This window comes from Rhinopithecus bieti, unplaced genomic scaffold, assembly GCF_001698545.2.
Source record: "Rhinopithecus bieti isolate Rb0 unplaced genomic scaffold, ASM169854v2 scaffold_79793, whole genome shotgun sequence".
In the NCBI taxonomy this organism is placed as follows: Eukaryota; Metazoa; Chordata; class Mammalia; order Primates; family Cercopithecidae; genus Rhinopithecus; species Rhinopithecus bieti.
In genome coordinates, this window is record NW_016829883.1 from 314,542 (window position 1) to 330,807 (window position 16,266).

Here is a 16,266-nt window from a genome sequence, read left to right on the forward strand (position 1 = left end):
GAGGGGAGGGGAGGGGAGGGGAGGGGAGGGGAGGGGAGAGGAGAGGAGAGAAAGAAAAGAAAAAACAAAAGTCAAACAAACAAGACATCACTCATTGTCCCCCATCTACCCTCCGACCCCACCCCACCCTACCCCATCCCACCGCATTTGCTCCCCATCCACTCAAACAATTGCCCTTGTCCAGGGAACAAGATAATTACTTCCAGATAAGATGTTGCCATTTACAAGGAGGTTTGGTGCAAAGCAATGGTTGGAGCTTCCATGGTAGAATTTTAGGACAATATGTAGGAGTATAATATTTTAGACATTAAATTCTATATTCTAAATTCTATATTTAGAATTATGTGAGGATCAAATAATTGAAAGCTGGAATTTTTTTTTTTCTTTTTGAGATGGAGTCCCACACTGTCACCCCGGCTGGAGGGCAGTGGCAGGATCTCCACTCACTGCAACGTCCACCTCCCAAGTTCAAGCGATTCTCATGCCTCAGCCTCCCAAGAAGCTGGGATTACAGGTGCCCACCATCATGTCCAGCTAATTTTTGTATTTTTAGTAGAGACAAGGCTTTATCATGTTGGTCAGGCTGGTCACGAACTCCTGACCTCAGGTGATCCACTCGCCTTGGCCTCCCAAAGTGCTGGAATTACAGGCATGAGCCACCACGCCCGGCCAGAAGCTGGAAATTAATGAGTTCAATACAGACTCCAAACTTCTTGAGGAGGCTGTGGCTGTTGAGTGGTGGGGAGGAAAAGAAGGGAAGGAGAAAAGAAACAAACACATATTGAGTACCTACTCGGTGCTTTCCCTGTGATGTGCCATGTAGGCCACAACCAAAGAGCGCAGGCATTATGTACACCTAGTTTCAAACCCTGTTCACTTGGATCCCATGATCTTGTGTGCCCGAGTTCCAGAACCCAGTTGCTCCTGAGAAAGCCAAGCTTCAGAGAGCAGGGCTCTCACTCCCAACCAGACTCATATGGCTTTCTCCGTTCACTCCCAGGCCTCTACTCTGCTGCTCACCCACCTTGGTCTTCTCATCTGCCTTGGTGCCTAGAATTACCCTATCACTGTTTCCTACCTTGGGGTCAGAATTGCCCTCCCACGGGTGCTCTGTGACCACACAGACAGCCCTGTGAGGGCCACACTCAGCACCAAGCCCTCATGGAAAGGAACTTTTCAGGCAGGACGGGGTGGGGCACAGAAAGGAAAGGTGGGCAGTTTCTGTTGCAGGTCCTGGCCTGGCATGTCCCCAGCCCCTAGCCTTCCCTCTTCGGCAAGCTCACTGATTACCTGGAGTCCTCCTCCTCAAGTTCAGCGTCTGGGAGAAGACTCTTGGAGGTGGGTTTGTTTGGCCTAATTCACCAAGTCCCCCTGGCTCCCTTGGTCTTGTCACCATGGAAACCCTGTGAGGTCACCAGCACCATTCAAATAAGAGAAAAAACGTTTCTCCCTCCCACAAAATGAGCTCCTAGTTGACTCCAGTGGCTTCTATGGAGGAACGGGAGGGCAGGGCTCAGTCCAGGGAAAGACCTGGCCCAGCCCTCAGGGATGGATTAACCCCTTGATGCCCAGATGATGGCTGCTCAGACACACGCCTTCCACCTCCCTGAAGTTTCTCAGGCATCTGCGCCCGGGAAGAGTGAATCCTGCAGCTTTGTGTACACACCAAACAGCTTCATGCTGTACCTGGAAAGGTGGGGAAGGGGCTCCAGGCAATGCTACTGAACAAAAACTGCCTACTGGAGATTCAGGGAGCTGTTGGGAGGCAGGAAACTGGGGGAGAGAAGGGAGTTGGAGCTCTGGGTCCCTGCTCCAGACCCTTCTCCCTCTCAAGCAAAGGTGAGAGCAGGAGCTGCCAGGTATAGCCAGTACAAGAGCACAGGGTATTGATTGGGCTCTCCCCATGCCCATGCATTCTAAGGTTGGCTCAGCTACTGAAGGCCCTTCACACCCTCTTCCTCCATGCTGCCAGCATGCCTGGGACGCTTGCCCACACTGGAGAGGACCCAGCCCACCTTCTGCCTCCATTTGAGGCCAGCATGAGGGCCAACAGCCAGCTCCTCATCCACTTCTCTTCTCTAGCAGGCCACCCGGCTCTGGCCTATCCCTCCCAGGACCCAGAATGCCTCCCTGTGCTGCCCTCCTGGAGTCCACATTCCTCTCACTACCTCCAGGACTTTTCCCAGCACCCACTCCCACTGCATGTCTCCCCACCATCCCCTCTGNGCTGTTGGGAGGCAGGAAACTGGGGGAGAGAAGGGAGTTGGAGCTCTGGGTCCCTGCTCCAGACCCTTCTCCCTCTCAAGCAAAGGTGAGAGCAGGAGCTGCCAGGTATAGCCAGTACAAGAGCACAGGGTATTGATTGGGCTCTCCCCATGCCCATGCATTCTAAGGTTGGCTCAGCTACTGAAGGCCCTTCACACCCTCTTCCTCCATGCTGCCAGCATGCCTGGGACGCTTGCCCACACTGGAGAGGACCCAGCCCACCTTCTGCCTCCATTTGAGGCCAGCATGAGGGCCAACAGCCAGCTCCTCATCCACTTCTCTTCTCTAGCAGGCCACCCGGCTCTGGCCTATCCCTCCCAGGACCCAGAATGCCTCCCTGTGCTGCCCTCCTGGAGTCCACATTCCTCTCACTACCTCCAGGACTTTTCCCAGCACCCACTCCCACTGCATGTCTCCCCCACCATCCCCTCTGGCCAGTGGGTCTCCTCGCTGTTCTAGGTCTAGAACATGCTGCTTCCCTTACTCACATTCCTAAGACAACCTCTCCCTCCCTTTGTATCTATTTTAATCCTGTATTACATTCCTTCACCATCATCTATGCACTTTCACCTTTCTATTTACACAACACCCCAGCACTACCATCAGCACCAGGCTTCCCATCAGCACCAACTCCACTCACCACTATCGGGAACAACCACCATCCCCTTTCTATCACACTGCCCCTCACCACCGTCACATCTTCTCACCATTGTCACCACCACCCCACAGTCAATGCCACACCACCATTTCTACCATCACCACCACTGTCATCAACACCATTCTCACCATCTTCATAATCACCATCACAACATGGCTGTCACCACAACCACCATTCCTACCACCCTCCTGTCAGTACCACCACCACCATCTCCCTCATCAGTGCTGAACTCACTATTACCACCACAGTTACCATCACCATTCTTACCATCATCATAAGTCATCACCACCAAAATTGTCATCACTACCACCACCATAACTGCCATCCTATTGTCAACACCAGCACCACCACCATCTCCATCATTGGCACAGCACTCACCATCAGAACCACTGTTAACCTGTTACCACCATTGTCCATACCCTCATCAATATCACACTGTCATGACCACACATTGCTATCATCATGACCATGCACTCATCACCACTACCATCATTTGGAGCGAAATAATGTGTTTCTTCATAAAATCAATCAAGCAATCAATTTCAAATCCTTCAATAAAGGCCATAAAAGAACCTACATAGAGTGAAGCAGCTGGACCTCACGGCCCCCATTCTTGCTCCTTAAGATTCTGCATCCTTTGGATAATCTCACACTAATTGGCTATTGTTGCCACCAAACTGGCCCTAGGAGCTCTTTCTTTAACACCTCAAGACACAGCTGAGATAGAGCTAGAGCATTCATAGTAAGTGGAACAATAATATTGAACAACTGATGAGAGTATAAACTGGCACGAACTTCCTGAAGAGTAGCTGGACAATACAAGAAAAATATTTGAAAAGTGCATTCTCGGACATCTTATGTCTAAGAAGTTATCATAAGGCAATAATTAGATAAATTAGCAAAGATGATGTGTGGATGTTATAATAGCAACCATTGGAAACAGCCTACATATATAGCAAAAAAAAAAAAGAGAGATTGTTTGAAGAAACTATATGGATTAATATGCAGCCATTAAAACAGAAAATATAGATTTACCTATTGACATAAAAATATGCTGACTCTATATTGTTAATGAGCAAAAGCAGGTTTCATATCAGCATTTAAAAAATTATCCTCTAGTTCTAAAAGTGTAAATGTCTTCATGAAATAAGGTGAAAATATTTTCACACCTGGCATCAAAATTCTTCTTAGACAGAAAACTATCTTTGGGGGAAAAAAAAAAAAAGAAATTTGGTCATCTGGATATACGGTGATTGCAAACCACTAAGCATGAGACAAGGAGAGGAATTCCTTTTGCTCCTGAGGAAGACGGAAGAGAAAGGTGAGATGATCAGAGGAGAAGGGAAAGTCAAAGAAGTTAGCATGGAGGAGATGGGGCAGATGCCAAGAAAAATGCCTGGTGAGGCCGAGGAGGGAGGATTGCTTTAGACCAAGAGTTCGAGACCAGCCTGGGAAACATAATGAGACCCCCCCATCTCTACAAAAAATATAAATAAATAATTAAAGTTGTTTGTGTCACTACAGTATGAACCATTTCTTCTTCTCCCCCACACCAAAATTTCAGTCCAGTCTACTGGATGCTCAGAGTTTCTGAATGAAGGATTTTTCTGTGAGAATTGGAAAAGGGGCCAAGTTTCAGGTCTGATCCACCCCAAAGTGGTTCTTTCTGGTGGAAAAAAAAAATTAGGGATGACTTATACATTTGTTAGTTTTATTTGTATCTTCTAATTTTCTAAAAGAAACAGAAAATAAAAATAGTAAATATCAGGACCACAAATGGGGAATACATCATCAAGTCAGAGGGAAGTGAAGAATTTGGGCCACAAAATGTGGCCTATGTCCTCTCCCACAGACCCCAGGCTGTTTTCACACTGTGGGCACTGTCTTGATACCCAGCACCCAGAAGCATCTATCTAGATGTCTCAGCACTCTGAAGCATGATCCCAAGAGAGGAAAGTTCTGGGGAGACACAGGGAATCCCTGCTCCAATGCCTAAATGTAGCCCCATCTTCTCACTCTGATGAGAAGCTCAGAGGACCCACATCTTCCTGCATGGTGAACGACAGGAGGTGATCCCCCTTTTCAGGGGTGTCCTGTCACTCACAGGGACTTAGGCATGTAAGCCTTCACAAGAGACACCACAGCAATCCTAATAATCATTTAAGAGGCACACACATAATCGCAGTGTGGTCATTGGTTTTGGTACACCACCAGCACCATCATCATCACCATCGCCATCATAACTGTGAGTGACCTTTTAATTCAAGCAGTGTACATCTGTCCAGTTCTGCCCACCTCCTGGGTCAGCTTGAGGGGGCCTGAAAGGACAAAAAGGAGAGGCCACTGTGGGGGGAGTGCTCTTTCGTTCCCATCTCCCAACATGTCCCTGATATGCACAAAACCCTGTAAAGTTCATTCACTTGGTACTCAATGGAATAATGTAACTGGTAATGAATTTGTTTTGTATTCAGTTGGACAACACTGTTAGTTATGAATTTATAATTTGCAGAGGGATAAGCCTTTTTTTTCTTCAAGGCGTCAGAGAAGCTGTTGCTTACAAACTTGTAATTTGCCGCTGCAAATCCATCTGTAAATGACACTATTGCAAGCTGAAAATCTCCCCGGCACAAGGAATACAGCCTCAGAATTAAATTGTGTGTTTGACAAGAACCTGCTGTTCTTGTCCAGCCCTGGCCCTCTTGTCCCGCCCTTCCTCCTGAGTTCAGCCTCAGTCTTGCCGGCTTCCTTCCCAGTCAGTTCAGCCGCCACCACCCTCACTCCCCAGCAGTCCGGCCTTGAGCCCTCTGCTCCTTTCTTTCCATATCCACAGGGGTGTAAATAGCCTAGCCAAGATCACATAGCTCTCTGGGGGAAAGTGCAGACAGGCTCAGCCAGTACCAGCATAACCCATGTCTGTGGGATAAACACAGAACTCCATTGTCCATTTCTAACTCTCACTGGGCCTTTGTTTCCCCATCATTGATGGGACTGTGCTGTGGTTTACATGTGTCCCCCAGAAAGCATGTCTTGGAAATTTAGTCCCCAGTGCAACAGGGTTGGGAAATGGGGACTAATGGGAGGTGTTTAGGTCATGAGGGCTCTGCCCTCATAAATGGATTCATGCTTATTATATAAGGGCTTGAGGCTTCAAGTTCAATCTCTCTTGGCCTCTTTCAACCTCTTGCTTTCCGCCATGGGATGATGCAGCAAGAAGGACTCAACAGATACTGGCACCTTGGTATTGGACTTCCCAGCCTCCAGAACTGTGAAAAATAAGTTTCTTTTTAAAATACATTATCCAGTCTGTGGTATTCTGTTACAGCAACACAAAACAAAGACAGACCCCAAGCCTTTTATAAGTATTTTCCCAGATTTGCCAACTAGGGCATGAATAGGAAGTGAGCTTGCCCAAGGAAGCCTTGCAAAGAGTGAGAAGTATCCCCTAACCAGGACTGAGCCCAGAGAATGGGGTAGGAGCGTTGTGAGTCGGGGGAGGGAGATTGGTTCAGGAACCAAAAGGCAGAATTGGGTGGGGTACAGTGACTTGTGGACAACTTGGCACAGATTCTTTTTTTTTTTTTTTTTTTAGATGGAGTCTCGCTCTTGTCACCCAGGCTGGAGTGCAGTGGTGTGGTGCAATCTCGGCTCACTGCAACCTCCCGCTCCCAGGTTCAAGGGTTCTCCTGCCTCAGCCTCCTGAGTAGCTGGGATTACAGGGGCCCACTACCACATTTGGATAATTTTTGTATTTTTAGTAGAGATGAGTTTCACCATCTTGGCCAGGCTGGTCTTGAACTCCTGACCACAGATGATCCATCCGCCTTGGCCTCCCAGAGTGCTGGGATTACAGGCATGAGCCACCGCACCCAGCCTTGGCACAGATTCTATATGGAGCTGAACTTCTGTGCCTCAATCATTTCTAGCACCCTGTATTTTATGCCTTTTGTCTTATTTCCTGTGTGCTTCCCTCCATTATTCACTGATTTGTTCTTTTTTTTAGTAAAAGTTACTTCCAAAGAGTTAACTTTGAATGAAAATTCAAAGAAAACACAATCCATAGCTGGGCTAAGGAATAAGATTGGTGCTTGGTAGGAAGTCAGACCTGGAAACAAATCTTGGGGATTCATCACCAGAGAGTCCATCAACAAGCATTCATAGTTCTCCATCCCCAGCACACTCCAGATGCACAGCTAAAAGTGAGGGACACAAGAATAAACAAGACAGCATGGGCACTGCTTTAGAAGCTTATGGCTTAGTGGGGAAGACGGGCCATTGAACACACAGCTACAATAAAGTGTGATTACTGTTTTGATAAGAAGAATCTGTGTGTGGTGGTGGCCCATGGCAGAGGCACGAAAACTAGTCTAAAAGGGTTTAAGATGAGACCTGCTGCTAATGAGCTGTGCGACCTCAAGCAAGTTGTTTAACTACCCTGAACTTCATCAGTTGTATTCATTGAGCAACTGTACTGTAGTCACTTCATATTGGAGTCACTTCAAGGGATATACATTCTAGCAGGGAATGCAAGTGTTACGCCATGACAAATAACGGGTAGGAGGACATCTCCCTGGGGGATGGCTTTCTGGAGGCTTGAAATTTAAGTCAAGTCTTCGAGGGTGAGTGGAAGTTAGCTAGGTGAAGAAGGAGCAAGAGTGCCCCAGGCAGAGGAAACAGCATGTGGGAAAAAAAGAGTCAAGAGGCAAAAAATGTGCACATCCAAGGCACTGAAGGCAGGCTGGAGTGACTGAAGGGCAGACAGCAATGAAAGCGAGGAGACAGGGGCATAGGAGAGAGCCACAGGAGCCAGACCTCAGAGCCTTGTGAACGTAGTGAGAACTTGGGGCTTGGAAGATGTGAAATCATGAGAGGTTTGGAGCAGGAGAATGATATGTTAGACTGTCACACTCCAAGTTTTGTAAGAATACTGTGCTCCTATGGGAAGAATATATGGAAGAGGACCAGAGAACACATGGTGGGGTCTGGGGGTTTCATTGCCTGGTTGAGATGCAGGTGCCTCAGACAAAGGTGGTGGCAGCAGAGAATTGAGACAGGAGGGATCTTTTGGAGGAGAATTAGCAAATGGAAGTGGATTTGAGGCAGGAGAGAGGGGAGGAAGGTATAAAGGAAGACTCGCAGAGTTCTGGTAAGAGTGACTGAGGTAGGGAACATGGGAAAGAAGAGTGTCTTAGTCCATTTCTGTTGCTACAACAAAATACCTTAGCCTGGGTAATTTATAAACAAAAGAAATTAATTGCTCACAGTTCTGGAGGCTGGAAATTCAAGATCAAGATGCCAGCAGATTCAGTGTCTAGTGAGGGCCTGTTCCCCATAGATGGTACCTTCTGCATCCTCACGTGCTGAAAGGGGCAAGGGAGCTCCCACGGGCACTAATCCCATTTGTGAGGGTGGAGTCCTCACGATTTAATCACTTCCCAAAGGCCCCATCTCTTAATACTATTACATTGGGGATTAGGTCCCAACACATGAATATTTGAGAGACATCACATTTAGACCATAGCAAAGAGTTTATCCTGAGGTCAGTTTTGAATCTGAGCTTCTCAGAAGACATGAAGATGGATTCATGAGTCTGGAATTGGAAAATCTGAGCTGGAGATGTGGATTTGGGATTCGTGGCCATATTGGTAGTAACTGCAATCAGCAGAGAAGGATATACAACTGAGGAGGCAGAGAGAGACATGAGAAAGCAAAGGACCCAGAACTGAGCCTTGAGCAACTCCAGCATCCAAAGTTGGGCAGTGTGGAAAGTGGGCAGAGGAAGCTGAGAGCCAGCCGTGAACATGCAGCCTGCAGAAATCCAGGAAGGCTGGGCATCCCTGAGGCCGAGAGAGGACAGGCGGCTGACTGTCCAAATGCGGTGAGAAGACAAGTCAGATCAGGGCTCAAACGTGTCCTGTGGATTGAGCATCTTAGAGGTCACGGGTGTGTTTAGCATTTAAAGACTTTTCAGGGGAGTGGTGGAGGCGGATGCCAGATTGCAAGGAAGAGGGATGAGTGAGAGCCAGGGAAGGAGAGGCAGGGAATGGGGACAACTCTTGGCGTGAGTTTGGCTGTGGAAAGAGGAAAGACGAGACAGTACTTGGAGAGGGAAGTGGGATCTTACTTGTAAGACGAAAGAGTTTAGAGAGCCAGTTTAAATGCTGATGGGAAGGAATCAGGAGAGACAGAGAGAGAGAGAGAGAGAGAGAATAAGTGAGAGAGAGGTATTTAAGGATAAGAGAATGAGGAGTAGGGTAATGGGCAGCCTAAATTCCCCAGAAGGCAGGCAGAAATGATAACAGCATACTTCTTCCATGCCGTGGCAGGCTAACTGAAGATTCTTTGAAAGTACTCTGCAGAATATTGTCTTCCCATAATGTCCCGACATCCCATTTTCAGAAGAAGAAGCAGAGGCATATGCTTGGTCTAAGTCACACAGCAGGGCTTTGCATACAGGTCTTCCCTGGAGAAGGTGATGTTGGAGTGTTAAAGGTCTGGGGAAGGCCATTAAGGTTCAGGGTACTTGTTGGGGGGACTTCTGAGCTATGTGCCATGCCCCTTCCTTCCAGTTTTTTCCATCTTAGGGTCGTCTTTAAAATAGTGCGTTTAACAAAGATGCAAAATAATTATTTGAGAGAGTCATTCAATATTTACAAAACATACCTTGGGAACTGACTTTGACTGGCTCTACTGGATATCAAGGGCATGGAGGTGCTCTCCAGCAGCATGTGGTCTGTGGAAGAGAGCTGGATTCACCATGGCAAGGAAGTGTGGCAAGCACTGTACTTGTGGTGGACGAGGGCTCTGGGGTGGTGCAGAGGAGGGATCTCACACACTGGAAGAATATTTCAGGAGGGTCTAGGGGTTGGTCTCAAGAAGAGAGAGGAGAGAAGCATTCCAGGCAAAGAGGAGAGCAGGTATAAGGTGGTAGCGAGGAAAAAGCTGAAAGTAGCTCAGCATGGCAGAGGCACAGAGAGCGAGAGGCAATAAAAAGAGATGAGGTTGGAAAGCTAGACAAGGGCAGGTTCCTGGAAAGATGTGGACTCCAAACTAGGGAGACTGGACTTCCTCATAGAGACAGAGAGCTGTGGATGATCCTAAGTGGGTAGATCAGAAGGCTGGTACCAGCAACAGCAACAGCAGACTTTATAGGGTAAGTGTGAATGTTAGCAGATCCATCAGGAGGCTGCTGGCTAATACAGGGGCTCATGGGTGCAATCAAGAGCCTGGCTATCAACAGGGAGATAAAGTGGGTGGAAGCAACAGGACTTAGTAACTGAAGAAATGTGGAAGAGCTCTGGCTCTAGGGTGGCTCTGACTCTGGCTCTGGCTCCAGTGCTATCACAAATTTGTGGCGTGCATGGAGGGGTGGAGAGCGTTGACATTCTCTGAAAATAGGTAGACAAAAGGGGGTACATTTGGAGGAAAGGTAATGGGTTCCAACTTGGTCATGCTGAGTTTGAGGTGCCTGCAAGACAACCTCATGGAAATGTCCAGTAGGTAAGTGGCAATATGATCTGAAGCTTTGGAAAGGTCTCCTCTGGAGACAGTGAATTGGAAGTCAAAAAATTGTGGGGGGTGTGGAAGAGCTCCCTTAGGGAAAGTGTATAGAGTGAGAAGAGAGTCTAGAAGAGAATCCTGAGGACTCAGCATTTTTTTGTCTTTTTCAAGACGGAGTCTCACTCTGTCACCAGGCTGGAGTTCAGTGGTGCAATCTCGGCTCACTGCAACCTCCACCTCCCGGGTTCAAGCGATTCTCCTGCCTCAGTCTCCTGAGTAGCTGGGACTACAGGCATGCACCACTATGCCCAGCTAAGTTTTTGTATTTTTAGTAGAGATGGGGTTTCACCACGTTGGCCAGGCTGGTCTCGATCTCTTGACCCCATGATCCACCCCGCGCAGCCTCCCAAAGTGCTGGGATTACAGCCATGAGCCACCATGCCCAGCCCTGAGGACTCAATTTATAAGGGTCCAGAGAAAGAAGATGAACACTTGAAGCCAACTGAGAAGCAGCAGTCAGAGAGGCAGTAAGGCAATCAGGAGAGAAAGGAGACATGAGACCACACAGGAGAGGGGACCCAGAAGTAAGACAAGCTCAGCAGGGTCAGGTCCCACAAGGTCGCTGCCTTGGATAGGGGAAGAAAAGTGTCTGCTTGTCTTAGCAAGGATAATGTCCTGCACAGTGAGGGTTATTCCAGCAATGCAGTGACAGCAGGCACGGGTTACAAGGTTTGAAGAGTGAGTGGGAAGTGAGAAAGTGGAAGGAGTCAGTGTAGAAAACTCTTGAGAAACTTGACTCAGCTGGGGAGATTATTGTGGGCAGCAAGATGACAGAAATGTCCTCAGACATGGCTTTCCCAGTGTGAACCCGACCACTGTCCAGCCACAGAAGGAGATACGTCACCGTGTCATTCTGAAATGGCCTTTCCTTGGCGATTCAGATATGATTCTGTATAACTCCTTTATTTGGGGACTTTCTCATGAAAAGTTTGCCTCTAATGCTATCCACTTATCCCAACCTTTGTGTTTAGAAAATTTCCCTAAGCCCCCAATAGCAATAATAATAGATAATATTTATCGAACGCCTACTAAGCTCTGTGCTGAACATGATACATGGACTGTTGTATTTAGTCCTCAAGACAGCTACCAGGAAGGTATTTACAGAAGGGGAAACAGGTTTGGGAAGATTAAATGAGTCACATGGTTAATGGAAAAGCTGGCATTGAAGCCCTATCATTCCAACTCTACTGCCTACTCTTAGCCTCTCTACTGTCTCTATTATCTGTTTGAAGCCCAAACATGCCCACTGTCACCCTGGCACTGCTTCTCTGGTGCCAGGATCCATTGCTTCTGAGAATCCAGCTTGCAGATTGAATCCTCGTTCTCTCCTGAGCTGCATGCCAATCTCAGTCCTGCGCTTTTAGAGGGAGTAGATTGCAGACTAAATAAAAACAGTTACCATTTCTTACCATTCTTCCAACTCCTGCTCCCTCACTCCCACACCCTAGGCACTGGGCTTGGTGCTTTTTGCTCCTTATCTCATTCCATCCTCAAAGCAACCCTAGGCAGTCACTATTACTTTGCCTATTTTATAGACAGAGGATCTCAAGTTCAGAGAGGGCAAGTAACTTGCCTGAGATCACACAGCTAGCAAATGGCAAAGCTGGGGCCCAAATCCAAGTTAGCCTGATGCAATAATCTCCCAAATGCCCCCACTTCCCCTCCATGGCCACAGGGCAGCAGGTCCCAACCCTTTGGCTTCAGGATGTGGAGACATCTTACCCCATCTGGGAACCCAATTACTCAGTCGATCATTTAGTCAGCTCATTAAGTATTTCCGGAGTGCATCTGTCAGGCTCCGATTAGTTACATAAGACAGAGACCCCACCAAACGAGCTGGAGCAATATGAGGAATTGATTGGCTCTGATAGATGGGTAGGATGTTGTTGCAGCTCACAGGACTGAAAGAACTGCAAGGGTGAAGGCCATGAGAACCAAAATGGGGACTCAATGCTGCTAGCATGCTCTCTAAATTCCTCTCCTCTCTGCTGCCTTGCTCAGCTTTCTAGATTGAGTGGGAAAGATGGCTTGTCAGCAGGTTTGGGCCATAGCATACAGTTTTGCACCCCACTAGGAAGAGGGGTTCTTCCTCCCGGCATCCACATATCAATCCCAGGGAAAGAATCTGATTGGTCCTGCTTAGGTTATGTGCCCACCCCTTGGACCAATCACTGTTGCTGGAGGATGGGGTTCCATGGTTGGTGCAGTCTGGGTCACATGCCTACTTAGTGGCAGAGGGATAGGGATGGCTGGGAGTAGTGGGCACTTTAACTGACAACCCACTAGGATTATGTGATGACAGCAGGGGGTTTCCCCAAGAAAAGGAATGCTAGAACTGGATGGTGGAAAACAGGCAGAGAGGCAAAAATCACTGTCTACTGTCTACTTCAGTGGTCCATGTGAGAGATGGGCAGACACACACAGACGCATCATGAGGAGTTCACAGACTCACAAGGAAATAAGGCTTACAGACATGAAGCCATGAATAAGAGCTGATAGCAGCAGTTACCATTTATGGAGCACCTACCAGGTGCCAGGCACTGGGCCAAGTACTTCCACATGCATTATTTTATTCCATGCTCACAATGACCCTGGAAAATAGATACTATTATTGTCCTGATTTTTCTGAATCAGAGAGACAGTGAAATACATCCCCCCTGACTCTTTTTTTGACAAGAGACCCAATTCAAGAAAGAATTAAAATGTTTATGGGCTCCCATCCTTGCTCAGAGAGGTTAAGTGACTTGCTCAAGGTCACACAGCTAGCACAGTAAATGAATGCCCTGGGAAACATTTGGTTAAGGGCAAAAAAAAAGTGCTTCCATTTCTTTCTGTAGACTAAAGCACTAGGGAAGGCTGCCTAAAGGGTGGGAGTTGGGGGTGAATAAGCAGAGATCTAAAGGATGGGACATCTAGGCAGGTGGCCAGGGAGGTAGGGTGGAAGAAAGGATGGATCAATCCCCAAACACTAAGGAAGGCAGGACTGAGCACCACCCAGATACTATCTATTCCCTCTCGCCTGCAGCAGGTCTTTGGAGATTTACAATCAGAGACCCCTTCTCCTGAGTCTCCTCTTCTCTAACCTGCCCTGACCAGCCCTACCATCCTCCATAGAACATATACACCAGTCGCCTCCCCTTTTCTACCTGGCTGTCCTCCTATGGACACAGCCAACGAATTGAGGTGCTAGGCATGGTTTGATCCACACAAATGACAGAAGAAATGTTACTTCCCTTTTTCAAAACACTGCGCTTCTATTAATGAGACCCGAGATCAATTATGTATTAAGCAGTCACAGTCCACCCTCTCCAATCAAGCTCACTGTCTCCTAACCTTGCCAGTTCAAACACGACTCCCTCATCCCAAATGAGGGCAGATGATTCCCTGGACCTAAGACTAGAAACATTTTTTTCAGGCTCAGCCCATTTTTGGTCTCGGCTGTTCCTTAGCATCACTACTTCCACAAAAGTGATTGGTGAGCCTGTGTGATTCCACTTACATGAGGCACCTAGAGTAGTCAGAGTCACAGAGACAGAAGGTAGAATGGTGGTTGCCAGGGACTGATGGGGGGAGGGGTGATGGAGAGTCACTGTGAGATGGAATAAGATAATGCATGTGGAAGTACTTGGCCCAGTGCCTGGTGCCTGGTAGGTGCTCCATAGATAGTGGCTACTATCAGCTCTTAATCACAGAGTTTCAGTTTGGCATGATCAAAAGGTTCTGGAGATGGGTGGTGGTGATGGTTGCACAATAATGTGAATGTACTTAGTGCCACTGAATTATGTACTTACGAATGGTTAAGATGGTAGATTTTATGTTACGTGTATTTTGCTACAATTTTTTTTAAGTGATTGGTGGGCCCTCTGGATCCACCCCCTCAGGAGAACCTCTCCCCAACCCAGGGCAGCCGGATTCCCACCCTCACAGCTTCTGGTTCTCCAAAGGCAACTCCTGGGCTGAATCTCAAGGAAGTAGGAGTCAGTTTCTCCAGCAGCCCCCTGTGAATACACCTCTGAGATAACTCAGAGACCAAGGAACATCATTAGCACCCACAATACCATCACTGTCTCTGGAATTCAAGCCCCCCACGGGCCAGCCTCAAACCACCATTTAGCCCCACCTTCCTTGACCCCTCCTCTGCCTCTAGTTCAAGATCTCTACTTCCCTGTCACTTGAATTTTTGAAAATATCATCTGTACTCACTCCTGTTCCTTACCGTTGGGCACATAGTCCTCGATGCCCAACAGTTTGGTTACTGTCACCTTCTACCCGCCAAAACCAATTGCCCCTGCCATGTCACCAGTGGTCTCCTGAGTACCAAGACAAATAGACACTTTCTGTTCCTTCTCTCACAGCCACTCCCTGTCGCCTTCGACACACTGACGAGTACTTGCTTCTCCCAAACTCCTCCTACTGGACCTACATAACTCTCCACTTTCTGGTTCTCCTATCTTCCTAAACACTCCTTCTCCCTCTCACTCATGGGCTCTTTTCCGAGGTTCCAGCCAGGAACCACTGCTTTTGTTACTTCTACACAGTGTCCCTGTTCATCTCACCCCCTCTAATGATGGTTCAAAAAAACAAACACAAAGTTACTCTCAAGCCCCAGCCTCTCTGATGAGCATAGATTCATAGACTCCACTGTCTTCTGGCCAGCCTTGTAACAGCCTCCTAACTGCTCTGTCTCGGTGGCACCTCCTCAAACCCACCCACAATGCCCCAGAGGGATTTCCTGAGAAGGCAGGCAGGCCCAGGTTCCTCTCCATATCATAGCTCCCTCTGCCCCTGGATAAAATCTAAGCTCCTAACCATGGTCCCTGAGTCTCTCTGTGGTCTGCAGTCAAAACGGTATCTAAAAGGCCACAGTTGACTTAAACTCCCCTCCTCCCATTTCTGCTCCTGAGCCTGTGCTCCCACCCTCCTCCTTGCCTGAAATGCTGATCCCCACCCCCCCACACTGACAGTCACTCCTACTCCTCCTTTGAGATTCAGCTCGGGGGTTGCCTACCTGGCAGAACCTGCCAGGCCCTGGCCTGAACTGCACCCCCCCACCCACATTTCCCTACCCCTCTGTTAACATTGCTTCCAGAATTTGCCTCTGTTGTGACTCAGGAGTGTCCCCGAGCCAGTGAGCTTCCTGAAATGCTCCGGTGGCCCCGGAGCCTAGCATGGAACCTCATGCACAGGTCTCTAATACATGAGTCAATGGCTGAATAGCTGAAGGAAACGATGGGTGTCCAAGACAGCCTCCAACCCCCAGCCCTGCCGACCCAGAGCTTGGCACAGAGTAGGTGCTCAGGAAAGATTGGCAGTATTCTATTTTCTGAATTAACGTGATTTCAGGCAAGGTCGGGGGGTGGGTTATGTGGGGGGTAGAAGGGAGGGTCTGGATGCGGGAAATGTGACCAAAAGGGAAGCTTGGGGACAGCACAGTAGGGGAGGGGGGCAATGGGGGTGTCTGGAGAGGTGGGAAAGGAACAAAGTACCCAGAACGCTGCCCCTCCGTGCCTCAGGTCAGCCGGCGTGGGGTCCAGTCAGTCCGCCTCCAGCCCCGCCAGCGAGACCCTTCCCCCTTGCCCGGGTGGCGAGACCTCCCCAGCCAGGCTCGCGCGCTTGGCCCTCGGGGTTGGGAGGCGTGTGTGTCGCTTTAAAAGCTCCCTCCCGGCGCGGCGGGCCGGCCCCTTCCCTGACAGCGCCGAGGCGAGCGGAGCCGAGCGAGCCGGGCGGCCTTTAAGGGAGCCAGCGCCCGCCGGGGCGGCCAGTCCGGCGGGGGGCGGCGGGGCGGG